Consider the following 13,767-nt stretch of genomic DNA (forward strand, 5'->3'; position numbering starts at 1 on the left):
ATAGGATGCATCCTCAAGTGGGGCAGTCTCTGGATGGTCGTTCCTTCAGTCTCTGCTCTGTACTAAGTCTCTGTAACTCCTTCCATGGGTATTTTGTTCCCCATTTAAGAAGGATTTGGAACTTTTGGGCTAATAAACACTTGTCAGTGAGTGTATATCATGTGTGTTCGTTTGTAATTGGGTTACCTCGCTTAGGATGATATCCTCCAGATCCACCCATTTGTCTAAGAATTTCATAAAAATCATTGTTTTTAATATCTGAGTAATACTCCATTGTGTAAATGTACATTTTCTGTATCCATTCCTCTGTTGAAGGACATCTGGGTTAACTCCAGCTTTTGACTATTATAAATAAGGCTGCTATGAACATAGTGGAGTGTGTGTCCTTATTACATATTAGAGCATCTTCTGGGAATATGCCAAGGAGTAGTATTGCTGGATCATCTGATAGAACTATGCCCAATTTTCTGAGGAACTGCCAGTCTGATTACCAGAGTGGTAGTACCAGCTTGGAATCCTACCAAAAATGGAAGAGTGTTCCTCTTTCTCCACATTCTTGCTAGCATCTGATGTAGCCCAAGTTTTTGATCTTAGCCATTCTGACTGGTGTGAGATGGAATCTCAGGGTCGTTTTGATTGTTATTTCCCTGATAACTAAGGATGTTGAACATTTCTTTACATGCTTCTCACACATTCAGTGTTCCTCAGTTTAGAATTCTTTGTTTAGCTCTGTACCCCATTTTTAAAGAGGGTTATTTGATTTTCTTCTTCTTCTCCTCCTCCTCCTCCTCCTCCTCCTCCTCCTCCTCCTCCTCCTCCTCCTCCTCCTCCTCCTCCTCCTCCTCCTCCTCCTCCTCCTCCCTCCTTTCTTCTTCTTCTTCTTCTTCTCCTCCTCCTCCTCCTCCTCCTCCTCCTCCTCCTCCATCACCTCCTTTTCTTCTTCCTTCTTCTTCTTCCTCTCCCTCTCCCCCCTCCTCCTCCATTTTTAAAACACTTTTTATTAGTTTCTTTATTTACATTTCTTTTTTCTTTTTCTTCAATTTTTATTAGATATTTTCTTCATTTACATTTCAAATGCTATCCTGAAAGTCCCCTATAATCTCCCCCTGCCCTGCTCCTGAACCCACCCACTCCCACTTCTTGGCCCTGGCGTTCCCCTGTACTGGGACATATAAAGTTTGCAAGACCAAGGGGCCTCTTCTACCAATGATGGACAGCAAGGCCATCTTCTACTACATATGCAGCTAGAGACTCGAGCTCTGGGGTTACTGGTTAGTTCAGATTGTTGTTTCTCCTATAGGTTGCAGACCCCTTCTGCTCTTTGGGTAATTTTTCTAGGTCTTCCATTGGGGACCATGTGTTCCATCCATTAGATGACTGTGAGCATCCACTTCTGTATTTACCACACACTGGCATAGGCTCACAAGCAACAGCTATTTCAGGGTCCTGTCAGCAAAATCTTGCTGGAATATGCAATAGTGTCAGCGTTTGGTGGCTGATTATGGGATGGATCCCCAGCTAGGGAAGTCTCTGGATTGTTCATCCTTTCGTCTCAACTCCATACTTTGTCTCTGTGACTCCTTCCATGGGTGTTTTGTTCCCTACTCTAAGAAGCAATGAAATATCCATGCATTGGTCTTTCTTCTTCTTGATTTTATTGTGTTTTGCAAATTGTATCTTGGGTTTTCTAAGATTCTGGGCTAATATCCACTTATCAGGAAGTGCATATCAAGTGACTTCTTTGTGATTGGGTTAACTCACTCAGAATGATATCCTCCAGACCTCTCTATTTGCCAAAGAATTTCATAAATTAATTGTTTTTAATAGCTGAGTAGTACTTTATTGTGTAAATGTACTACATTTTCTGTACCCATCCCTCTGTTGAGGGACATCTGGGTTGTTTCCATCTTCTGGCTATTATAAATAAGGTTGCTATGAACAATGTGGAGCATGTGTCCCTATTACCAGTTGGAACATCTGAGTATATGCCTAGGAGAGGAGTGGCTGGATCTTCCAGTAGTACTATGTCCAATTTTCTGAGTAACTGCCAGACTGATTTCCAGAGTGGCTGTACAAGCTTGCAATCCCACCAACAATGGAGGAGTGTTCCTCTTTCTCCACATCCTCACCAGCATCTGCTGTCACCTGAGTTTTTGATCTTAGTCATTCTGACTGGTGTGAGGTGGAGTTTCAGGGTTGTTTTGATTTTCATTTCCCTGATGATTAAGGATGTTGAACATTTATTTTGGTGCTTCTCAGCCATGCAGTATTCCTTAGTTGAGAATTCTTTGTTTACCTCTGTACCCCTTTTGTGAATGGGTTATTTAAATTTCTGGAGTTCAGCTTATTGAGTTTTTTTTTTTTTGTATATATTGGATATTAGTCCGCTATCAGATTAATAATAGGCCTGCACGCCTTTAATCCCAGGACTTGGGGGGCAGAGGCAGGTGGATTTCTGAGTTTGAGGCCAGCCTGGTTTACAAAGTGAGTTGCAGGACAGCACAGTCTACACAGAGAAACCTGTTCACAAACAAACAAACAAACAAACAAAACCCAACCAACCTACCAACCAAACAAAAAACGAATAAGTAAAAATCCTTTTCCAATATGTTGGTGACCTTTTTGTCTTATTGACTGTGTCTTTTGCATTATAGAAATGTTGCAATTTTATGAGGTCCCATTTGTTGATTCTTCATCTTACAGCACAAGCCATTGCTGTTCTGTTTAGGAATTTTTCCCCCAGTGCCTATACCTTCGAGGTTTTTTTTTTTTTTCCCCACATATACATAATTTAAATTTAATGAAATAAATCTTCAAATGAAACATTTTATTCTGTTCAGGCAGAGTGATACATGCAGAAAATCCCAGTACTTGGGAGAGATTAAGGAAAGAGGGCCAGCACTTTGAAGCCAATCTATGCTATACGTCAATTCCTGTTTCTTTCTTATTTTTTTAATTAGGTATTTTCCTCCTTTAAATTTTCAATGCTATCCCAAAAGTCCCCCATACCCACCCCCCAATACCCTACCCACCCACTTCCCCTTTTTGGCCCTGGGGTTCCTCTGTACTGGGGCATATAAAGTTTGCAAGTCCAATGGGCCTCTCTTTCCAGTGATGGCCGACTAGGCCATCTTTTGATACATATGCAGCTAGAGACAAGAGCTCCGGGATACTGGTTAGCTCATATTGTTGTTCCACCTATAGGGTTGCAGTTCCCTTTAGCTCCTTGGGTAATTTCTCTAGCTCCTCCATTGGGGGCCATGCGATCCATCCAATAGCTGACTGTGAGCATTCACTTCTGTGTTTGCTAGGCCCCAACATAGTCTCACAAGAGACAGCTATATCTGGGTCCTTTCAACAAAATCTTGCTAGTGTATGCAATGGTGTCAGCGTTTGGAAGCTGATTATGGGATGGATCCCTGCATATGGCAATCACTAGATGGTCCATCCTTTCATCACCGCTCGAAATTTTGTCTCTGTAATTCCTTCCATGGGTGTTTTGTTCCCATTTCTAAGAAGGGGCAAAGTGTCTACACTTTGGTCTTTGTTCTTCTTGAATTTCATGTGTTTAGCAAATTGTATCTTATATCTTGGGTATCCTAAGTTTCTGGGCAAATATCCACTTATCAGTGAGTACATATTGTGCGAGTTCCTTTGTGATTGGGTTACCTCACTCAGGATGATGCCCTCCAGGTCCATCCATTTGCCTAGGAATTTCATAAATTCATTCTTTTTGATAGCTGAGTAGTACTCCATTGTGTAAATGTACCACATTTTCTGTATCCATTCCTCTGTTGAGGGGCATCTGGGTTCTTTCCAGCTTCTGGCTATTATAAATAAGGCTGCTATGAACATAGTGGAGCATGTATCCTTCTTACCGGTTGGGACATCTTCTGGATATATGCCCAGGAGAGATGTTGCTGGATCCTCCGGTAGTACTATGTCCAATTATCTGAGGCACTGCCAGACTGATTTTCAGAGTGGTTGTACAAGCTTGCCATCCCTCCAACAATGGAGGAGTCACACAAGCATTTTTAAGAAAATCATAAAAAAATCCCCAACCTAAATAAGATTATTATGGAGGTGAAAGAGGCACACAAAACACCAAACAGAGCAATCAATGACCACTAGGTGAAACCCCCAAATTTATGATTGTTTTGATGTGTTCTTGGATTCGGTTAGCAAGAACTTTATCGAGGATTTTTGCATCGATATTTATAAGAGAAATTGGTCTGAAGTTCTCTATCTTTGTTGGGTCTTTTTATGGTTTAGGTATCAGAGTAATTGTGGCTTCATAGAACGAGTTGGGTAGAGTACCTTCTGTTTCTATTTTGTGGAATAGTTTGTGAAGAACTGGAATTAGGTCTTCTTTGAAGGTCTGATAGAACTCTGCCCTAAACCCATCTGGTCCTGGGCTTTTTTTGGTTGGGAGAATATTAATAACTGCTTCTATTTCTTTAGGGGATATAGGACTGGTTAGATCATTAACCTGATCTTGATTAAGCTTTGGTACCTGGTATCTGTCTAGAAACTTCTCCATTTCATCCAGGTTCTCCAGTTTTGTTGAGTGTAGCCTTTTATAGAAAAATTTGATGGTGTTTTGGATTTCTTCAGGATCTGTTGTTATGTCTCCCTTTTCATTTCTGATTTTGTTAATTAGAATGCTTTCCCTGTGCCCTCTACTGAGTCTGGCTAAGGGTTTGTCTATCTTGTTGATTTTCTCAAAGAATCAGCTCCTCCTTTGGTTGCAATCCCACCAACAATGGAAGAGTGCTCCTCCTTCTCCATATCCTTGCCAGCATCTGCTGTCACCTGAATTTTTGATCTTAGCCATTCTGACTGGTGTGAGATGTAATCTCAGGTTTGTTTTGATTTGCATTTTTCTGATGATTAAGGATGCTGAACATTTTTTTTCAGGTGCTTCTCAGCCACTCGGTATTCCTCAGGTGAGAATTCTTTGTTTAGCTCTGAGCCCCATTTTTTAATGGGCTTATTTGATTTTCTGGAGTTCACCTTCTTGAGTTCTTTATATATATTGGATATTAGTGCCCTATATAATTTAGGATAGGTAAAGATTCTTTCCCAATCTGTTGCTGGCCTTTTTGTCTTATTGATGCTGTCTTTTGCCTTACAGAAGCTTTGCAGTTTTATTAGGTCCCATTTGTCAATTCTCAATCTTACAGCACAAGCCATTGCTGTTCTATTCAGGAATTTTTCCCCTGTGTCCATTTCTTCGAGGCTTTTCTCCGCTTTCTCCTCTATAAGTTTCAGTGTCTCTGGTTTTATGTGGAGTTCCTTGATCCATTTAGATTTGACCTTAGTACAAGGAGATAGGAATGGATCAATTTGCATTCTTCTACATCATAACTGTCAGTTGTGTCAGCACCATTTGTTGAAAATGCTGTCTTTTTTTCCACTGGATTTAGCTTCCTTGTTAAAGGTTTAAAGGTTAAAGCTTCCTTGTTAAGGTTTTAGCTTCCTTGTTAAAGATCAAGTCACCATAGATGTGTGGGTTCATTTCTGGGTCTTCAATTCTATTTCATTGGTCTACTTGTCTGTCGCTATACCAGTACCATGCAGTTTTTATCACAATTGTTCTGTAGTACAGCTTTTAGGTCAGGTGTGGTGATTCCACCAGAGGTTCTTTTATCCTTGAGAAGAGTTTTTGCTATCCTAGGTTTTTTTGTTATTCCAGATGAATTTGCAGATTGCTCTTTCTAATTCATTGAAGAATTGAGTTGGAATTTTGATGGGGATTGCATTGAATCTGTAGATTGCTTTTGGCAAGATAGCCATTTTTACAATGTTGATCCTGCCAATCCATGAACATGGGAGATCTTTCCATCTTCTGAGATCTTCTTCAATTTCTTTCTTCAGAGACCTGAAGTTCTTATCATACAGATCTTTCACTTCCTTAGTTAGAGTCACACCAAGATATTTTATATTATTTGTGACTATTGAGAAGAGTGTTGTTTCCCTAATTTCTTTCTCTGCCTGTTTATTCTTTGTGTAGAGAAAGGCCATTGACTTGTTTGAGTTAATTTTATATCCAGCTACTTCACTGAAGCTGTTTATCAGGTTTAGGAGTTCTCTTGTGGAATTTTTAGGGTCACTTATATATACTATCATATCACCTGTAAAAGTGATATTTTGACTTCTTCCTTTCCAATTAGTATCCCCTTGATCTCCTTTTGTTGTCAAATTGCTCTAGCTAGGAGTTCAAGTACAATGTTGAATAGACAGGGAGAGAGTGGGCAGCCTTTTTGAGTCCCTGATTTTAGTGGGATTGTTTCCAGCTTCTCATCATTTACTTAGATGTTGGCTACTGGTTTGCTGTAGATTGCTTTTATCATGTTTAGGTATGGGCCTTGAATTCCTGATCTTTCCAAGACTTTTATCATGAATGGGTGTTGGATTTTGTCAAATGCTTTCTCTGCATCTAACAAGATGATCATGTGGTTTTTGTCTTTGAGTTTGTTTATATAGTGTATTACATTGATGGATTTTTTTTTAACCAGAACAGCAAAAGCACATTTATTGTTTTGAAATAAAACTTACAAAATGGCTTTATGTCTTCCAACAATATCTAAGGAACACCCAGCCACATAAGATGTAAAAAGCATGTGAACATGCAGCCTGTCTGGCAGGGTATTCCAAAGGGACACTTGTGTTCCCCTCTCTGGCTACCAGACTTTTGAAAGAGTAGCCCCCACAAAATTAGGATTCCCTAGGAATCTCCTGCTGGAGAAGAAAGTGCGGAAGCCCTTGGAGCAGCCAGAGAAGGGAAGCGAGAACTGGCAAAAGATCTGAAGCTGTTCTCTCCCTGTCGGAGACGCTGGGATCTGAGGCAGTGGTGGGCTGAGATATACATACCGCTCGCTTTCTATTTAAACCCCACCCGCAGGTGAAGACGACCTCCTTCGTGATAAATGTGAGGAAGTCCCCACATCTCTTTGCCTTTCTTCTCAATGTGGCCACATTCAAGAAATTGTTCTTTCGTGCTCTTCATTATTAATTTGTCTCTCTTCCTTGGTTTCTTGAGATGGGTGGTCAAACCTGGCTTATGGGATACAGGCTATGACCCATTAATCTGATAATACATACGAAAAGTTTTCATTAGTCGCTCTTTATAAACATAGCGAGTTTTTAAAGTAAAGGGTCATTATTGATCAGAATTCTAGACACTAAGAGGATTTCTTGGCTTTAAGTCACCTGGAGGCTAATTGCAGAATCACAATGTGGCCACTGCCACCTCACCACTACCACTACCCCACCACCCTGTCAGTCTCTTGGCTACAATTACTAGGACACTACATGATCCTACAAGATCTTTTGAAAAGCCACCTGAAGTAGTAATAGAGGTTTCAAGATGGGCTTTGAATTTGATAATACTTCTCATACCAATTGGCAACTTTTTAAAGACATGAGTTTACAAAGTATGAAACTTAGAAGAAAAAAAAATAAAGAAAATGAGGTCAAACATTAAGATGAGAGCCAGATAGTGTTACCTGTGACTCTTATCCTTCAGGTTCAAGAAGTAAAGTCAGGCGACCCAGAGGAATCATATGGTTTAGAGTTCAGAATTCCTCTAATCCCTTTGGCAGGTTAAAAGGACATGATCATACATCGTGCATCTTTTAGTGATTGAAAGCAAATGAGAACCATTGCAAGAACATGCACTGGGCATGGTTATTGTGAACGTAAACATTGCAAATCATGGCTGACCCAAGCTGACTAATAAACACAGACACATTACCAACATGTGGGGACAGATGCTTTCACAGACACAGTGTGACTAAGAAAAAAACACGAAATAACTTGTAACAAAAGCCACATAACTTCCTATACAATCCTCTATATTTAGTCTTCGGAAAGAAAGATTATATTTGAACAATGCTTTCTTGGGACTTCTCCTATTTTCTCCCCTGCTTCAATTTCTTAAGCTTCCTTCATAGGTCATCTGGCAGATGACACAAAAGAAGTCTGATTATCTCAGGTAAATTTACAACCATTTAAACAAACATTGTTTGTATATTGCACTGATAAGCTTTGCTGTATGAGGCTGCATTTAAGCAAAAATAAAATTTCTGTCAAGAGAGAGGCTTTATATAGAAGGAAAAAAATGTAAAAGTAAGGCCTAGCAATTTGGCATTTACCCAGGCTGCATCAAACATTAATGATCAGAAGCTGGGTTTTGGCTTCTCAGCATGCACATCTTTGTGATACTTGCCCACCTTTTTGTGAACCAGGTAGAGGAAGGCATAGGGGAGGCAATCAGACAGCTCAGGAAACAATAGTCAAGCAGGATTTCTTAGAGCCAAGGATTGAATGTGAATCTTGGCTCTAAACCAAATGTGTCTAAACAGAAATATCTTGAATTCAACTCAAATGTAACTTTATGCTTCAGAAAGACAAATGCCACATGTTCCCTGTCCCCCTTCTATGAGTCTGGGATTTTGTGGAGATTTGGACATGCGTGTGAGCACACAAATGCACACACACACACACACACACACACACACACACACACACAGACACACAAATTACATAGCACATGAAATTAAGACTGTCTAGGAGAATCAATAAGATTTGACTGGAAGAAAGGGGAGGAAAGAGTCAGGTGACGGATGAATTAATTTTTTTATTAGGTATTTTTCTCATTTACATTTCCAATGCTATCCAAAAAGTCCCCAATACACCCCCCCCGCCCCACTCCCCTACATTGATGGATTTTTGTATATTAACCCATCCCTGCATCCCTGCATCCCTGGAATGAAACCTACTTGGACAGGATGGATAATGGTTTTGATGTGTTCTTGGATTCGGTTAGCGAGAATCTTTTGAGTATTTTTGCATCTATATTCATAAGGGAAATTTGTCTGAAGTTCTCTATCTTTGTTGGGTCTTTCTGTGGTTTGGGTATCAGAGTAATTGTGGCTTCATAGAATGAGTTGGGTAGAGTACCTTCTGTTACTATTTTGTGGAATAGTTTGTGAAGAACTGGGATTAGATCTTCTTTGAAGGTCTGATAGAACTCTGCACTAAATCTACCTGGTCCTGGGATTTTTTTGGTTGGGAGACTATTAATGACTGCTTCTATTTCTTTAGGGGTTATGGGACTGTTTAGATCATTAAACTGATCCTGATTTAACTTTGGTACCTGGTATCTGTTTAGAAATTTGTCCATTTCATCCAGGTTCTCCAGTTTTGTTGAGTATAGCCTTTTGTAGAAGGATCTGATGGTGTTTTGGATTTCCTCAGGATCTGTTGTTATGTCTCCTTTTTCATTTCTGATTTTGTTAATTAGGATGCTGTCCCTGTGCCCTCTAGTAAGTCTGACTAAGGGTTTATCTATCTTGTTGATTTTCTCAAAGAACCAGCTCCTCTTTTGGTTGATTCTTTGAAAAGTTCTTCTTGTTTCCAGTTGGTTGATTCTGCCCCGAGTTTGATTATTTCCTGCCATCTAATCCTCTTGGGTGAATTTGCTTTCTTTTTTTTTTTTCTAGAGCTTTCAGGTGTGCTGTCAAGTTGCTAGTGTGTGCTATCTCTAGTTTCTTTTTGGAGGCACTCAGATCTATGAGTTTCCCTCTTAGAAATGCTTTCATTGTGTCTCATAAGTTTTGGTATGTTGTGGCTTCATTTTCATTAAACTCTTAAAAAGTCTTTAATTTCTTTCTTTATTCCTTCCTTGACCAAGGTATCATTGAGGAGAGTGTTGTTCAGTTTCCATGTGAAAGTTGGCTTTCCATTATTTATGTTGTTATTGAAAATAAGCCTTACTCCATGGTGGTCTGATAGGATGCATTGGACAATTTCAATATGTTTGTATCTGTTGAGACCTGTTTTGTGACCAATTATATGGTCAGTTTTGGAGAAGGTACCGTGAGGTGTTGAGAAGAAGGTATATCCTTTTGTTTTAGGATAAAATGTTCCGTAGATATCTGTTAAGTCCATTTGTTTCATAACTTCTGTTAGTTTCACTGTGTCCCTTTTTAGTTTCTCTTTCCACGATCTGTCCATTGATGAAAGTGGTGTGTTGAAGTCTCCCACTATTATTGTGTGAGGTGCAATGTATGCTTTGAGCTTTACTAAAGTGTCTTTATGAATGTGGCTGCCCTTGTGATTGGAGCATAGATATTCAGAATTGAGAGTTCCTCTTGGAGGATTTTATCTTTGATGAGTATGAGGTATCCCTCCTTGTCGTTTTTGATAACTTTGGGTTGGAAGTCGATTTTTTTCGATATTAGAATGGTTACTCCAGCTTGTTTCTTCAGACCATTTGCTTGGAAAATTGTTTTCCAGCAATTCACTCTTAGGTAGTATTTGTCTTTTTCCCTGAGATGGGTTTCCTGTAAACAGCAAAATGTTTGGTCCTGTTTGCGTGCCAGTCTGTTAGTCTATGTCTTTTTATTCGGGAATTGAGTCCATTGATATTAAGAGATATTAAGGAAAAGTAATTGTTGCTTCCTATTATTTTTGTTGTTAGAATTGGCATTTTGTTCTTGTGGCTGTCTTCTTTTTGGTTTGTTGAAGGATTATTTTCTTGCCTTTCTAGGGCTTGGTTTCCTTCCTTGTATTGATTTTTTTCTGTTATACTTTCAAGGGCTGGATTCCTGGGAAAGATAATGTGTGAATTTGGTTTTGTTGTGGAATACTTTGGTTTCTCCATCTATGGTAATTGAGAGTTTGGCTGGGTATAGTAGCCTAGGCTGGCATTTGTGTTCTCTCAGTATCTGTGTAGCATCTATCCAGGATGTTCTGGCTTTCATAGTCTCTGCTGAAAAGTCTGGTGTAATTCTGATAGGCCTGATTTTATATGTTAGTTGAACTTTTTCCCTTACTGCTTTTTTTATATTCTGTCTTTATTTAGTGCATTTGTTGTTCTGATTATTATATGTCTGGAGGAATTTCTTTTCTGGTCCAGTCTATTTGGAGTTCTGTATGTTCATGGGCATTTCTTTCTTTAGGTTTTGGGAAGTTTTCTTCTATAATTTTGTTGAAGATATTTGCTGGCTGTTTAAGTTGAAAATCTTCATTCTCATCTTCTCCTATTATCTGTTTGGTATTCTCATTGTGTCATGAATTTCCTGGATGTTTTGAGTTAGGATCTTTTTGCATTTTGTATTTGCTTTAATTGTTGTGCCAATGTTCTCTATGGAATCTTCTGCACCTAAGATTTTCTCTTCCATCTCTAGTATTCTGTTCCCGATGCTAGCATCTATGGTCCCAGATTTCTTTCCTAGGGTTTCTATCTCTCCAGTGTTGCCTCACTTTGTTTTTTTTTTATTGTGTCTACTTCCCTTTTTACGTCTTGCATGGTTTTATTCAATTCCATCACCTGTTTGGTCGTGTTTCCTGCAATTATTATTTTTTTTAAATATTTTTATTAGGTATTTTCCTAATTTACATTTCCAATGCTATCCCAAAAGTCTCCCATACCGCCCCCCCATTCCCCTACCCACCCACTACCACTTTTTGGCCCTAGTGTTCCCCTGTACTGGGGCATATAAAGTTTGCAAGTCTAATGGCCTCTCTTTCCAGTGATGGCCGACTAGGCCATCTTTTGATACATATGCAGCTAGAGTTAAGAGCTCCGGGGTACTGGTTAGTTCATAATGTTGTTCCATCTATAGGGTTGCAGATCCCTTTAGCTCCTTGGGTACTTTCTCTAGCTCCTCCATTGGGAGCCCTGTGATCCATCCAATAGCTGACTGTGAGCATCCACTTCTGTGCTTGCTATGCCCAGGTATAGTCTCACAAGAGACAGCTATATCTGGGTCCTTTCAGCAAAATCTTGCTAGTGTATGCAATGGTGTCATTCTTTGGAGGCTAATTATGGGGATATGGCAGTCTCTAGATGGTCCATCCTTTCGTCACAGCTCCAAAATGTGTCTCTGTAACTCCTTCCATGGGTGTTTTGTTCCAAATTCTAAGAAGGGGCAAAGTGTCCACACTTTGGTCTTTGTTCTTCTTGAGTTTCATGCGTTTAGCAAACTGTATCTTATATCTTTTGTATCCTAAGTTTCTGGGCTAATATCCACTTATCAGTGAGTACATATTTTGTGAGTTCCTTTGCGATTGGGTTAACTCACTTAGGATGATGCCCTCCAGGTCCATCCGTTTGCCTAGGAATTTCATAAATTCATTCTTTTTGATATCTGAGTAGTACTCCATTGTGTAAATGTACCACATTTTCTGTATCCATTCCTCTGTTGAGGGGCATCTGGGTTCTTTCCAGCTTCTGGCTATTATAAATAAGGATGGCATGAACATAGTGGAGCATGTGTCCTTCTTACCGGTTGGGACATCTCCTGGATATATGCCCAGGAGAGGTATTGTGGGATTCTCTGTTAGTACTATGTCCAATTTTCTGAGGCACTGCCAGACTGATTTCCAGAGTGGTTGTACAAGCTTGCAATCCCACCAACAATGGAGGAGTGTTCCTCTTTCTCCACATCTTCACCAGCATCTGCTGTCACCTGAATTTTTGATCTTAGCCATTCTGACTGGTGTGAGGTAGAATCTCAGGGTTGTTTTGATTTGCGTTTCTCTGAATATTAAGGATGTTGAGCATTTTTTTCAGGTGCTTCTCAGCCATTCGGTATTCCTCATGTGAGAATTCTTTGTTCAGCTCTGAGCCCCATTTTTTAATCGGGTTATTTGATTTTCTGGAGTCTACCTTCTTGAATTCTTTACATATATTGGATATTAATCCTCTATCTGATTTAGGATAGGTAAAGATCCTTTTCCAATCTGTTTTTTTTTGTCTTATTGACCATGTCTTTTGCCTTGCAGAAGCTTTGCAGTTTTATGAGGTCCCATTTATTGATTCTCGATCTTACAGCACAAGCCATTGCTGTTCTATTCATTTCCTGCAATTCCTTAAGGGATTTTTGTGCTTCCTCTTTAAGGTCTTCTGCCTGTTTATCAGTGTTCTCCTGTATTTCTTTAAGTGAGTTATTAAAGTCCTTCTTGATGTCCTCTACCATAATCATGAGATATGATTTTAAATCCGGGTGGGTATAGCTTTTCAGGTGTGTTGGTGTGCCTAGGTCTGGGTGGGGTGGGAGTGCTGGGTTCTGATGATGGTGAGTGGTCTTGGTTTAATAAGAGTCTTACGTTTGCCTTTCGCCATCTGGTAATCTCTTGAGTTAGTTGTTATAGTTGTCTCTGGTTAGAGCTTATTCCTCAGGTGATTATGTTAGCCTCTATCAGCAAACCTGGGAGACTAGATCTCTCCTGAGTTTCAATGGTCAGAGTACTCTCTGCAGGCAAGCTCTCCTCTTGCAGGGATGGTGCCCAGATATCTGGTGTTCAAACCTGCCTCCTGGCAGAAGTTTTGTTCCACTCACCAGGGGTCTTAAGATCCCATCAAGAGTCCTTAGGGACCTTGGGAGTGTCTGCAGACTCTGTGCCTAAGGTGCCCCGGTGCTGTTGCTGGTGCCGACTGGAAGGACTTGTGACCCTAGTCAGGCCGGGTTTTCTGCTTCCCTAATTAATGCTGTCTCAGGTCCTGTGCGATTGGATTGGAGCAACAGTTGTGTTCCACTCACCAGAGGTCCTGAGATCCCGTGGAGAGTCCTGTGGGGACCTTGGCGGTGTCTGCAGACTCTGTGTCCAAGGTTTGTAGGTGCTGGCAGTGACTGGAAGGGTCTCCTGTATTTCTTTAAGTGAGTTATTAAAGTCCTTCTTGATGTCCTCTGCCATCATCATGAGATATGCTTTTAAATCCAGTTCTTGCTTTTCGGGTGTGTTGGGGTGCCCAGG

This window comes from Mus musculus, chromosome Y, assembly GCF_000001635.26.
Source record: "Mus musculus strain C57BL/6J chromosome Y, GRCm38.p6 C57BL/6J".
Lineage (NCBI taxonomy): Eukaryota > Metazoa > Chordata > Mammalia > Rodentia > Muridae > Mus > Mus musculus.